The 12,293-nt window shown below is 42.4% G+C and overlaps 1 protein-coding gene across 8 annotated transcripts in view; it reads right to left on the bottom strand.

Moving 5' to 3' along the window:
• Nucleotides 1-12,293, bottom strand: part of ZMIZ1 (zinc finger MIZ-type containing 1) — a 344,245-nt gene that overhangs the window by 83,056 nt on the left and 248,896 nt on the right. The window contains exon 1 of one of the 8 annotated variants that reach the window (XM_050335726.1): nucleotides 9,384-9,529. The exons of 6 other annotated variants lie outside the window; for them this stretch is intronic. The gene's annotated coding sequence lies outside the window, so the exon portion shown is untranslated. Of the gene's footprint in view, nucleotides 1-8,791; nucleotides 9,049-9,383; nucleotides 9,530-12,293 lie in introns of those variants that run through there. One more of the 8 variants, XM_050335733.1, reaches the window with a different exon arrangement.

Here is a 12,293-nt window from a genome sequence, read left to right as displayed (position 1 = left end):
GTATAAAGTCTCATACAAGACATCATTTTACTTGCTTTATTTTGGAATAGCATTTTATTGACTTTATTCTCTTTCCTCACCTTGTATCACCCTGCTGGTGCTAAGAAACTGAGTCAGCATGGCACTACTTGAGAAGCCAAAGCTGGCTCATCCTTTAAAGAGAAACATTGAAAAAGCATTTAAACAGTGTAGTAACTTGAAGCAAGTGGCTCAGATACAACCTCACAAAGACAGGAAACTGCTCTGAAATGGGACTCAGAAATCAGGCTCAGATAAAGTGACTCGCCAAACTTGGCTACAGGCTGCATGTGACATGGTCAAATTGCCTCCTCTACCACAAGTTTCAATTTCTATTGGATATGACACATGTAATATCTCTGTATTAATTAACTCACATGTTAATTAATGACCACCACTCACTGTCTTATAATGACAGGGAGAACCACTAAGACACTACAAAATTACTCTCAATATTTCCACAGTTAACTGAGAACCAACTAGCAAATGGTAAACCATCTCAAAATCTAGACTGTCCTCTGCACAAAGGCGGTAAATATGAGTAGCTGCAATGTTACTGTCCTTCCCACACTCATTCTGCAGAAGACACTTGTTTTCAGAGGCTCAGCACCCCCTAAGAGCTCTTTGAGTCCAGTCTCCCCAAATCAAGCCCGATATTCCTCCTGACTTGTATCAGCTCTCAGTGCATATCAACTGACTAATGTACATAACAAAGTATCCTTATTCCCTAACTTAAGGGAACAAGTTCCCACAGAAATACCTTCAGAGTTTAATCTACAAGAGCAAGAGAGTGAAAAAAAGAAGAGCAAAAGAAAAAAGGTATCTGGGACAGAACGGAGGAGACTCCTCCTAAAGATGCCAAGGAAACTAATTTTTTTTCTCCCTTTGCCCTCCCCCAGTTTTAGAAGTATTAATAGAATGTAAAAACAAAACAGGCAAGTAAAAACACTTCAACCAGGTCAAATGTGTGTTCAAGCGGAGGTAAAAAACCACTTAAAGCTCTCACAGGATTATAAACCCCTTTGACAGGTCTGATAATTTTAGAGGCCTAATTCCATTACAGTATCTGGCAGCCTGCAAGGGCACATTTTACTAACCATAGGCCACCAGGTCATGATAGATGTTGACAGAAAACACTAAAGGTTAAGTAGATGTAAGACCATAAAACATTTCAAGCTGTACAGTGCCAACGATGTTAACTAGCAACCATGGAGCTATTAGAGAGGGGGAAAAAATGGTTGTCTTGCCCCCAGCTGCAGCCCCAGGGAGCCCCAGCAGAATCAGGTGGCCAGGACGGCCAACACAGGGCACGCTCGCATGACATGAAAGTCCTTTGGGCTGTATCAACCCCCAAAGTTCCTACCCGACTTAAAACTCAAAGTGTGAGATCGGATTAATTAAGGTTAAGAAAACACAACCACACAACTGATTTGATCAGTCCTCTTCACCTGGGAAGCACGGTCAGCAGATGCACAGCCGGCAGCAGCAGCGGTGCCACAGTGGAGCAGCAGGGCTGGTAACATCCTGGTAGCTCAGGTCAGGCAACCTGCAACCGCCTGTGTGCAACAGTGACTCTGAAATGTACCACTCAAGTTCTCACACTGATGAAGATCCAAGCCAACAGTTAAAACAATTTAGTATGACTCAGTAATTTTGCCTTAAACCCCTCACAAAACCTAATCAAGTACACCAGTGTACCACTCACTTCAAATCCACCTTAGAGTATTGATGCAACACATATCTGCAGCTTAAACTCCAACATGTAATTTGGATTGCTTACTCCTGAAAGGTGTCTAGATACAATGACAATGGCCATAATCAAAAGTTCACCTTATTTCAGCTATTAAAAATAAACCCCAATATTTGACATTCCAAACTAACGGAAAGGAAGGTATTGCATAGGTTATTGCATAGGTTATTGCCTCTGTGTGTGGAAAAGGCTTGAAAGCTCCTCTCTTCTGCATACTCTCCTTCTACAAGGCACTATGAGAATATTCATAAATAAAGCTTCTGGTTTTTCTTTTCTCTATGTAAGAGAGCTCCTCTGAATGACATCTATATGGATAATAAATTGGCAATACCACAAACAATTAAATTAAAAGCTGTTCAATATGTAAGGGGGTGGGAGCTGACTACTGACCAAATCTGACATACAAATAGCTTGCTAATTTGTCAGCAAGCCAAAATAAATGGAATGGGTTGGCTACAGGTGCAGGTAAATGCCTCAGAAATAGACATCAATAAATCACTTAGCTCTCTATAACATTTTAGATTACAGTCATTTAACAAGAAGGACATTTTTGCCTTTGCAACATGATTCATGAGTGCTTCAAGTGAGCCATTTAAAGTCAATACTTAAGATGAGATTTTAAAACTTCCTTCTTCTGATTTCTTAAAACCTACTCTTAAACTTAGAACTTATAAACTGTATCTTCTGTTCTGCTTATTGCAAAATACAAAATCCAAGATTACAGAGTATTACATACTAATGATCAACTAACTCTCCAAAGTCCTAAACTCTCTCTATGAGAGAATAATCACCCCTGATATTTTTTGTACATACAAAGAAGAAGTTTGCTGAACGTCAGGCAAGCCAGACAGCCAGTATCCTAACCTTACTAGGATGAAAAGAGTGGGTCATCATGTATTAATCGTGTTCCTTAGAAGTTAAAATCACTTGGTCCTCATAATTCTCCATCTCAAATACTTCTTTAAGAAGCCAGTCTGTGACTAGCTGCTCTGTCAGCTCAAACACCATCTGTGGGGCTGTATTTCTCTGAAAATGATACAAGGTGTCACAAACAATAACAGACAGAAGCTTAACTGCACATTCAAAAGAAGGTCAGACATACTATAACCAGAAACACAAAATACACAAGGACCATCTATGCTTCTATTTAAGAGCTTGGAAGTATACTCAGAACATATATAAACTTACATGAATGTTTTTGTTTTTAACTTGATTCTAATGCGACTTTTGTCTAATGAAGAATAATTCTTGACAGCCACAAATTATTTCAAGGACCTTCCAGGTAAATTGGCCAATTAAGGAATTACAGTATTTCCACCCCAAGGAATAATTAGAAAACATATATAGCCATTTGGAAATCTGACTGGAACAGGACAATTTAACAGTACTTGTCTATGTGCAAGGTGACGACATAGTTACATAAGTTTCTTCCAGATTAACCTCTCAATTGCCCTATTGCTAAAAAAAACCCAGTAGGGATGCATATGGATGCAGAGGTGTCTAGGAACATGAAGAACTGGTGGTTATTTCCAAAAATATGCGATTTTATTACACCTAGGATAGGAGGAGTTTTTACACACTTACAACCTAACATGACAGCCAGGCACGCTGCCAAGTGTGCATCATAAATCAGAGCTAACAGCCAAATCAGGGCAGAACCCCAGTTACAGCACCACAGTTCACTAAGGTGCCACCAAACTTACCGAAAAACACAAAGGGTGTGACACAACTCTGTGGCAGATCTGTGTGAGCAGGCAATTCAGAGTTAAAACTATTGACAGCAACAAAATGAAAATGCTGAGAAGTATCCATAGCAGACCCTGTTAACAGAACCAGGGAGACCTACAAGCTGCTCAAGGCAGTCAAATAACAGCCTGTGATCAATAGAAGCAAATAGTGCTGGCAGATCAAGCAGGATCAAGACTACATAAGCCACTGCAATCTGTATGAATAAGTAAATCATGACAGGCTCCTCTGAAAGCTGTGCTGTTAGGCTGATGCTTGAAAACCTCAACTTTCTAAAACAGTTGGATAGTGTCAGTAGATAAGACAGTAAAAGTACTGTTAACACCCTTCTTTGAAGTCTGGCCTAGAATATGGATAAGTAAGTGGCATTAAGCAGCAAAAAAAAAAACCAAAACCCACAGTATTTTTTCTTTTCCTACTACATACTAATGCAGAAATAAGGTTGTTAATAAAATGTTAAATATACTAAACCACCAAAGCAAACACTAGGTCAGTAAAACGGGTTAGCAGAACTAACTGAGAACTGAAGAGAGTCCTGTGACAATCTCCTGTCAGCTCTCTCTGTTACCTTCTTGGGCTTGACTAAGAAAAGGTAGTCAAGGAGTGATTTTTATGAGCATCCCAGTTCTTCCCATCTGCCCTAGTTCTGCTTCTGCTGAAGCTCTACTCAGTTCATTTGTAACTAAGTTAGGTCAGAATGATTTTGAAACTCCAGTACAAACAGTTTTAATGATAAGCACGTGAAAGAATGAACCTGTCCAGGTACTACAACATTATAATCAAATAGCATCCTAATGAGCTTGTATTAACCAATAATTGCGGGATTTTGTCTGCTTCCAGGATGTCAACACAGACAAGAGTCCAGCTTGCCTAACTCCTGAAATTTAAGGGATTTAAGAGATACAAAGGGCACTGGGGAGGTACAAAGAACACCAACTACTAACAACAAAATTCAGTTTGAGGACTAGAAGTTTATAAACAAACATTAATGGTTATTCATCAAAGCGGTGAGAGCTCTACTTCATTTATAATATAAACAAGAAGAATTAGCAGCTTATCTGGGTGTCAGAACATTTTACTGGTATTAATAAAAACAACTGAGAACAAAATTAACTTTTTTTTTTTTTCTGAAACAGGTAAAACTATCATTGGTTGCACTGGATTGCTGTCAATAGAATGAATATTGAATATGAAGACTGAATATTCTCATAGTGCCTTGCAGAAAGAGAGTATGCAGAAGAGAACAGCTTTCAACAAGCTAAGACTCAGGATTAGTAACACACTCCAGAAAATGCAAGATATTTGAGAATGATCCAGGTCAAGAACTGGAGAAATGTATAGTATTTATTATAAGTAGGCTGAGTGGTAGCCTTCCACACTGCTGAAGTAATTACTGTCCAATGTCAGTAATTTTATTTTATAACTATACCTTGTTTTGATTTTAAGGAGAAAATTCTTCAAGTAACTTCCAATTAAAAACAGAAATAAAAAACCTGTTGATGTTCTTGCTGAGTTTTTCTTGTTTCCTTGCTGAATTCTCAGTGAAAGAGCCTACATATGTGCCAGACTGGCTGGCTGCTTCCTCACTGATGATGAATGGATGCACACTCTTCACCATGCCTTGAAAGCTATTACTGCTTTGCTTTATTGTACATTGGTGCACCTCTGATAATTACTGAAATTTGAAGTTCATTTGCAGTATAGCTCATCCTTTTACATGCTGGTTTAAAAGGCTTTCTTCAGTAAATTCAAATTGTTCTGATATTGAAGAAGTTGATTTTTAGTTACTTCTTGAGCAACTGTTTTATATACCTAAACATCATTTTGCTACAGCATTTTAGAAGCAGGTATACCCGGTGGAATTTTGATTCTTATCATGCTGTTAGAAGAGCCAAGTGATATTAATACATTCTTTCAAGTGTGTTAACTTTCAGCTATTATAAGGATTTGTTTGTTTTGGTTATTCCAAAGAAAACATCAATAATATCACACTACAGTGAAACAGATGCCATGTCTACTGTTTTCTCATAGAATTTTCTGGTTTCTTCTGTAAAGGCAGTAGTGCAAGGAAAACTGCCACAGCAAACTCTAGGAAATTTGGAGGACAGGTAGTGGGGTCATTTGTTACATTTAAAACCCTCAGGATAGTCTATGCTGCACCACGAGCGGTATCCCGCAAGGTATCAGAGGTAGTAAACCATCCTCTCAGCTTGCACAGCTAATCCACATGCCCAGCCAGGCTTCTGAGGCTTCGACTAGATCACCCAGCTCTAGTTGGATAGCTCTGAACTACAATGCAGTAACAGCTAAATAACGCTGGGAGGAAGCCATTTTTTCCCACCTTTAATTTTTCCTCGAGCCAAAGCCTTGCTCTCCCAGCTGCTTACAAGCAGTTTCACAGCAGTCTGTTAAGAGCAGCTTCTTCTGCTTGTTCCATCCAAGAGAAAACAGAAGTTCCCTTTACCAGGGCAGCCTCAGAGAAAAGTATTTCCTGTGGAGGTCTCTGTTCTCAAAAAGAGAGGAACAAAACCAGAGGGCATCTTCACCGAGATCTCTGGAACATCATTTTAACAGTGTTCCACACGATAAGGTTTTGGGTTTATTTGTTTTCCCTTGGTGAGCTCCTTCCCTGATTAGCTCTTCTGATGTTTTCTAATAGAATGTACAGTCTATTCTTTCGCTGTGAGAGGAAGAAAAAAGTTACAGTTATAAAATCCCACAGAGTGACAGTTTCCTGTTGGCTGCACTCTAGTAGGATTTTTGGTTGCTGTTGATCAGCAATACCTCTTTTGCTGGTGTAATGGTCATGAGAAAGCAGCCTCTCATTGTCACAGTCCCAGTGACAACTGAGGATAATGTGGGAACTTCTGTGTCCTCAGCTTACCTTGTGACACAGAAAAACACTCTTCTCTTGTCTTAGTTACACATCTTGTAATTGGGGGGGTTGGGGGCATTGGATTCAGAGATTCTCTTAAAATAATTGCTATACTGACTCTTATGGCAACAGAAGGCCTGTTTCGCCAGACTATTCTCTGTGAACTATCTCACCATAACTAATACAGTACCTGTTACAACAACAACAACGAATTGTTGATCGAGCCCAAAGTATCCATTATTCTTTCACTGTTCATTTACATGCTCTATTTCTTTGCTTTGTAATCGACAGCTGTCCTCTGTTCGCTGCATGGGGACAAGCTTTTTTGGGTATTCCTGGAGCCTTCATCCAGCATAAGGCCCCAAGGACCGAATGTTACTTTCAGCACAGGTAATACCAATGGAGTGCATGTGTTTCACTGAAATATGAAGAGAGCAACCCTTCTGCCAGGATCACAGAGACATTGACACAGATTTGACACTTGCACCCATTCTACTGTGATCTATGCAGGATTAAAGGCTTACGACTAAGTTTCAACCTCTCTTATGATCAGTATTTTCAATTGCTAACATAAAACTCTACCTTGCCCATTCTGATGAATTCTTTAGCAGTAAATTTTCACGTTTTCGGACGTGTTTCTCCAGGGATTTTCTGATGGTTCCTCCAGAAAGGGGTAAAAGAGGGGTGGGTGGGAATCAAATTAATGTTAAGTATTTTTTTAAATCAAACTTTAACCATAAATTCGAAATTGAGCCTTTGGTAGCATTCTTCTGTTCACTTAAACTGAAGTGTTACTGAGTTCTTCTGAAATACATTTACATATAAACAAACTTTTGTTCACAAGTTCTATTGCATTTAGCTGCCATCTCAATTTAAGTGCTAAGCAAAAAGAGGAACAAAATCCTGCTGAGCAGATTGGTGACAGCATGGAGGAAACATGCTTTTGCTCAAGAGGAGCTTCTACTTTTATGCATGATTAGATGCTGATAATTACTTTCTTACCATTATACCTGTAATAAACTTCTAACTTGAGGAAAAATACAGGAAATACCAGGTAACTTAGAGCAACTTTAGTTGAATTTTAATTTTATGTACTTCCATTTCCCTGTAGTGTTTCAGCCATGCTAATTGCTCCTCTTAGGTCACCCCAGCCTAACGACCTGGTTAGCTTAAACTGACTGAGACACAACTTCTTGAAAGAAACTCTCTCCACAGTAACTTTTCTCTCCAAAAATCTACAGATTTGCAGAACAAACATAATCTTCTGCCAAGGTAAGCTGTTGTCATAAATGTGGCTTCAAATTCAGCAGTTCACCCCCTGAGATATCTACAGAGAGCATTTATTTTATCAAAAGTTGACAGATAGTAAGGGTTTTTCAATCGTCTCTTGTAATGGGTTCACCTGAATTCAGGGTAAGCAGTTTATATGACTGAAGTCAACACTTGTTTTGACATTGGCTTCACTGGACCTGGAATCACTGACGCCACTTTAGGCAAAGTCTATTTCACCTTATACAGCGATTTTACTGATTGAAGAGCTGTTATCTACAATAGCAAGTCTCTTCCCCCAACAGACTGTGCTGTCAATGTCTGACTTGCAAACACTGAAGCTGTATAAATCCCTTGTGTTTTGTTTTTGGCGTACACTGATATACTCTATTTTATTCAGTTTTAAGACATTATTTGCATTAATGCAACTAACTAAAGTAAATAATAAACCAACTTCCCAAATTCCAGCCTGACATCACTAGTTTGAAACTTCCTGAAAACTCCAGAAATCATATGCGAATTATCTTTTTAGTTTTTACACCGGAAGAGAAATAAACAAGACACTTGTTACTGCTCAACACAAGGGGCAAAAAACTTATCAACTGGAATACCTGAGACCGCCATTGATAACCAATACTTCTCTGAGATCTTCTTTGAAACCACTTGCCACAGATGTGAGTTCTGCATGGCAAGGTCTTTCTATAAAGGCAGCAAAAATGAAATGGTGGCAGCAGTATTGTCACTGCTGTTTGCAGAACAGCTTGTCACGTTCTGACAGTGCCAGACAGGCCAAAGTTGCGGGAAAAGGCCCCTGGTAACTGCTGCTGCCTTTTGGTTTTACGACTGCAGATGCAGTAGGCAAGATTCCTGCCGGATCCACGCGGTTCGCCCCCCGGAACGAGGACGCTCCGAGCGCCGCTGGAGCGGCCGGGGCCGGGCGTGGGGCGGCCGGGGCGCTGCCATCGCTGCCACCCCGTACCCACAATGCAGCCGCCCGCAGCCCGCACACCCTCGGGCACGCACTCGGGCACACCCTCGGGCACTCGCCCGCTCGCCCCGGGGCCAGCGCGCACCCACGCGCGTCCCCGCTCGCACACGCACGGCCCCCGCCACCCCCCCCGAAACCAACTTACCCCCGAGTTACATCCCATTCACAAGCCTGGGCTTCCTCTGCCGCCCCTCCTTCCTCTGCGCGCCTGCCTCTCCTGCTGCAGAGAGGCCACATATGTCTGCAAACACTTCTAGGCAGAAACCAGCCAGTGCAGAACAAAGACAGCCGGGGTTGCCTTCATCTCAGCACAAGGCAGCCAGTAGCTATTTTCAAGCTTGTTCGCTCTCCCCCTCAGAGGGCACCCTGCTCTGTTTCTCCCTCTCTCTCTCCTCTCTTTGCCTGTCCAGCTACTGCACAACACACATCAATTATTCATTGCTTGTCTCCCGGTTTCCAGGCAAAACCAATCACAGATGGAGTCTTGCTAATGGGCTCATGCCGTACTTGCCAACAGGCTATTTGTGCTCAAGCTACAACCCTCTAGAGACAATAAAGAGAATCAGGTTAAGCTTTAAAACTTCACACGTACGCGAACAGACCTAAAACGGCGATAGACATGTAAGCATCCCTATGACATTGCTCAGAAGTACGTCTTCAGCATACAGCATGGCAGAAGGCTGCTTTAAATCTTCTGAAAGGGGTTTAAGAAAATCAAACACTCAGAAAAATCTCACCTCAGCTGCATGTTATTGATATTGATGGTTCTCTTTTCTGTCTCTAGTGATCCATGTCTTGCTTTCCCATTACACCTCTCCCTCCTTCTCTCATACTCGTGCACGCACACGCACACACACACACACAGCAGCCACAGCCACTTTGCCAGAAGGAAGAGAGAGAAAGAGAGAGGAGGAAAAAAAAAAACCACCCAGGCAGCTCACATTTCAAACTTGCAAGGAGGGGTGGTGCTTAAAACGCTAGGACAAAGCCTCTGTCTCTGGCACCCAGCCAAAATACTAAAATAAATCCCCTCGATCAATTAATTGGAAGCAACACTTGTTCGAGCCCGCGTAACAAACCATTAAGGGCGCCGGGGCTGAAAAGTCTTGATATTTGGGAAATCTTATACCCTTGTTTCCCCCCTACCCTGTTTGCTGAATGCTGTTGACTAAATCCATCAAACTAGTCATGCTAATTAGCGTCCAGGGCAGCCTCGGCGGCGGAGCAGCGCCCGGGGCGGGCGGCCCCCGCGGTCCGGGAGTTTCCTTCCGGACCGGCCGCCGCCCAGCCCGGGGCAGGAGGTACCTGCGGGCCGGGCCGGGCCCGGAGGGGCGGCGGTGCCCATGGCGGTGCCCATGGCGGTGCCGAGGGTGCCCAGCGGCAGGCGCAGCGCTCCCGCCCGGCGGGGCCACAGCGCGTCCCTCCCCGCCCGGGGGAAACTGAGGCAGGAGGGCGGCGGCTGCCAGCTGGACCAGCTGTCACCCGCGGGACAGCCCCGCTCGGGCCGTCTGCTCGGGGTGTGTTTAGGAGTTCAGGTCTTCACCTCTGCCGGCCGCCCACTGATCCCAGCGCATCACCCGTTCCCACGCCACTGCCAGGTCAGCGCTGCCCATGGAAGAGTTTTAAACAAGTTTCACATGTCCAGCTGTGCCACAACGCGGCCTGTAGCGGTCAGCTTTTCAGCTGACAGTGCCAAAGGGGAAAAAAAAAAAAACAAAAAACACCAAACACAAAAAAACAAACCACCAAAAAAAAAATCAGGAAGCTAATGTGACAATTCTTTGCTCCCTCTCAGAGGGAAAACTGGCAGTTTAAGTTGTGGCCAGGCGAGCACCAGCCTTTTCCTGCCAGCCTCCGCGGTGCAGAGCCACTTCCTTCCCCGAACAACCTGCACAAAGGCACCTCCACCTCTTAAAGGCGCACCCAACCCGCTCGCAGGGAAGCCAGCCGGCAGGTTCTAGCGAAAACCAAACAAAACACAAACAACAGAAAGGGACGACTTGAGAAAATAATGGCTCTCCAGCAAAATTCCCTTCAGTGAAAATATGGCCTCAGCTTCCCTTGCCATGCTTACAGTCGCTTCACTGTGCTTCACAATCACCTTAGCAGAGAGAGTCGGCAACATGACAGATCGGAGCAGCAAACTATCACAGATATCAAAGAGCAGCTCTTCTCTGAAAAATGATTCCACGAAAAAGCATTGTCAGATTTCATGTTCGGTTTTTTTTTTTTTCCCCCAGGGGATCCACTACAAACAGGTAAGAGGTATGTGTGCTTTCGCCTAACTTCCACTCCTGGTGGAGGATCTCAAGGTCAGCCTGTCAGACAGGGTTATTGCTTTCTCTCCACAGCCAACAGACCAAGCAGAACTGCAAATCAAACCCTCCACAATATTTGGTGCAATCTCAGAGCTGCACAAGCGTGACTGAAGGAGCACTTCTTAACAACATGGCTGCTTCAAATGGTCCAGGACTCAGCGCTGGGCCAGGGTCTGTAGCAGACATTCCATACAGCACAGGTGAGCCTTCAGCTAGGTCCTCATAGACCCAGGTGGACCCACGGGGCTACTGGAACAAACTCCTACACAAAATTTAGTTTCCACTGCAGTTGATCATATTTGAGATGCAGTCACACGAAAGAAAAGTACAGAACCTCATACAATTTTTTCATTGCCTTTCAGAGTGGACAGAAACTTCATGGAGTTGTAAGTTACACAGCTAGCCTGGCAGAATAGATAATAGCAAACACAGGTTTTAGGGGACTGTCAAAGCAATTATAAGTATGTCGATAATCCAAAATAAGGACCAAATTCCCTATTAATGTGACTGCACTGAGTTCAGACTTGGTGGATGTGAATGAAATTTATAATTGATTATAATGCTACATGAACTCTAGATAGACACAGAATGAACATTTCTGTGCTTGTTTCAGGTTTTACTTTCATTTACAGAATTTTCACACTGATCATAAACTAAAAAAAAAACCAAAAAACACAAAGCAGTAACAAAAACATATCAGGCAGTCGTGAGGTCCAGATATTGAGACTGGCTCCTTCCTCATACAAGCCTCAATGAAGTTATTTTTCTGAGGGGTACAAAGTAATTTTATTGTTTCTGTATAGAAAACAAATACCCCAGTATCCTATGTTTTTCTAACTATCATCATAAGTAGTACCTCTCTGCAATTAAATTGCTCTTTCCAGTGTAACAGTGTAAGTTTCTCTTTTAAGCTGCCTGTCTTTTCAGAGGAAGTGGTTTAGAGTAGACAAATCACTTATCTAAAAATTATGTACTTACTTCTCCTTTGACAAATCTTCAGCAGGTTTCTAATCCCACCCTGCCACTTGAAATATCACTTTCTGTGATGACATTTGAGTCACAGTTGTCAGAAGCATGAGGCTCTGTAGTTAAATGGATTAAATCACACTTCATAGCATGCAGTATTTTGAAGAAGGAGTGGTTTATCATTTGTAGAAATTAATCATAACAGTTTTTTCTCTAGGGCAAATTCCCAATCATTTTTAAAGATTACTATGTTTAAGCCCCTCTGACAGCAGTATGTCAAATTACATCACAAGGAAGGTTATCTCAGGCAGTGATAACTATTAACAAGACTCGCTGAAGACATGTACTACTGGGAAAAGCAGG

Source organism: Myiozetetes cayanensis, unplaced genomic scaffold (assembly GCF_022539395.1).
Source record: "Myiozetetes cayanensis isolate MyiCay16 unplaced genomic scaffold, myiCay2020 scf10, whole genome shotgun sequence".
NCBI lineage: Eukaryota > Metazoa > Chordata > Aves > Passeriformes > Tyrannidae > Myiozetetes > Myiozetetes cayanensis.
This window is presented reverse-complemented; position numbering and strand designations above follow the sequence as displayed.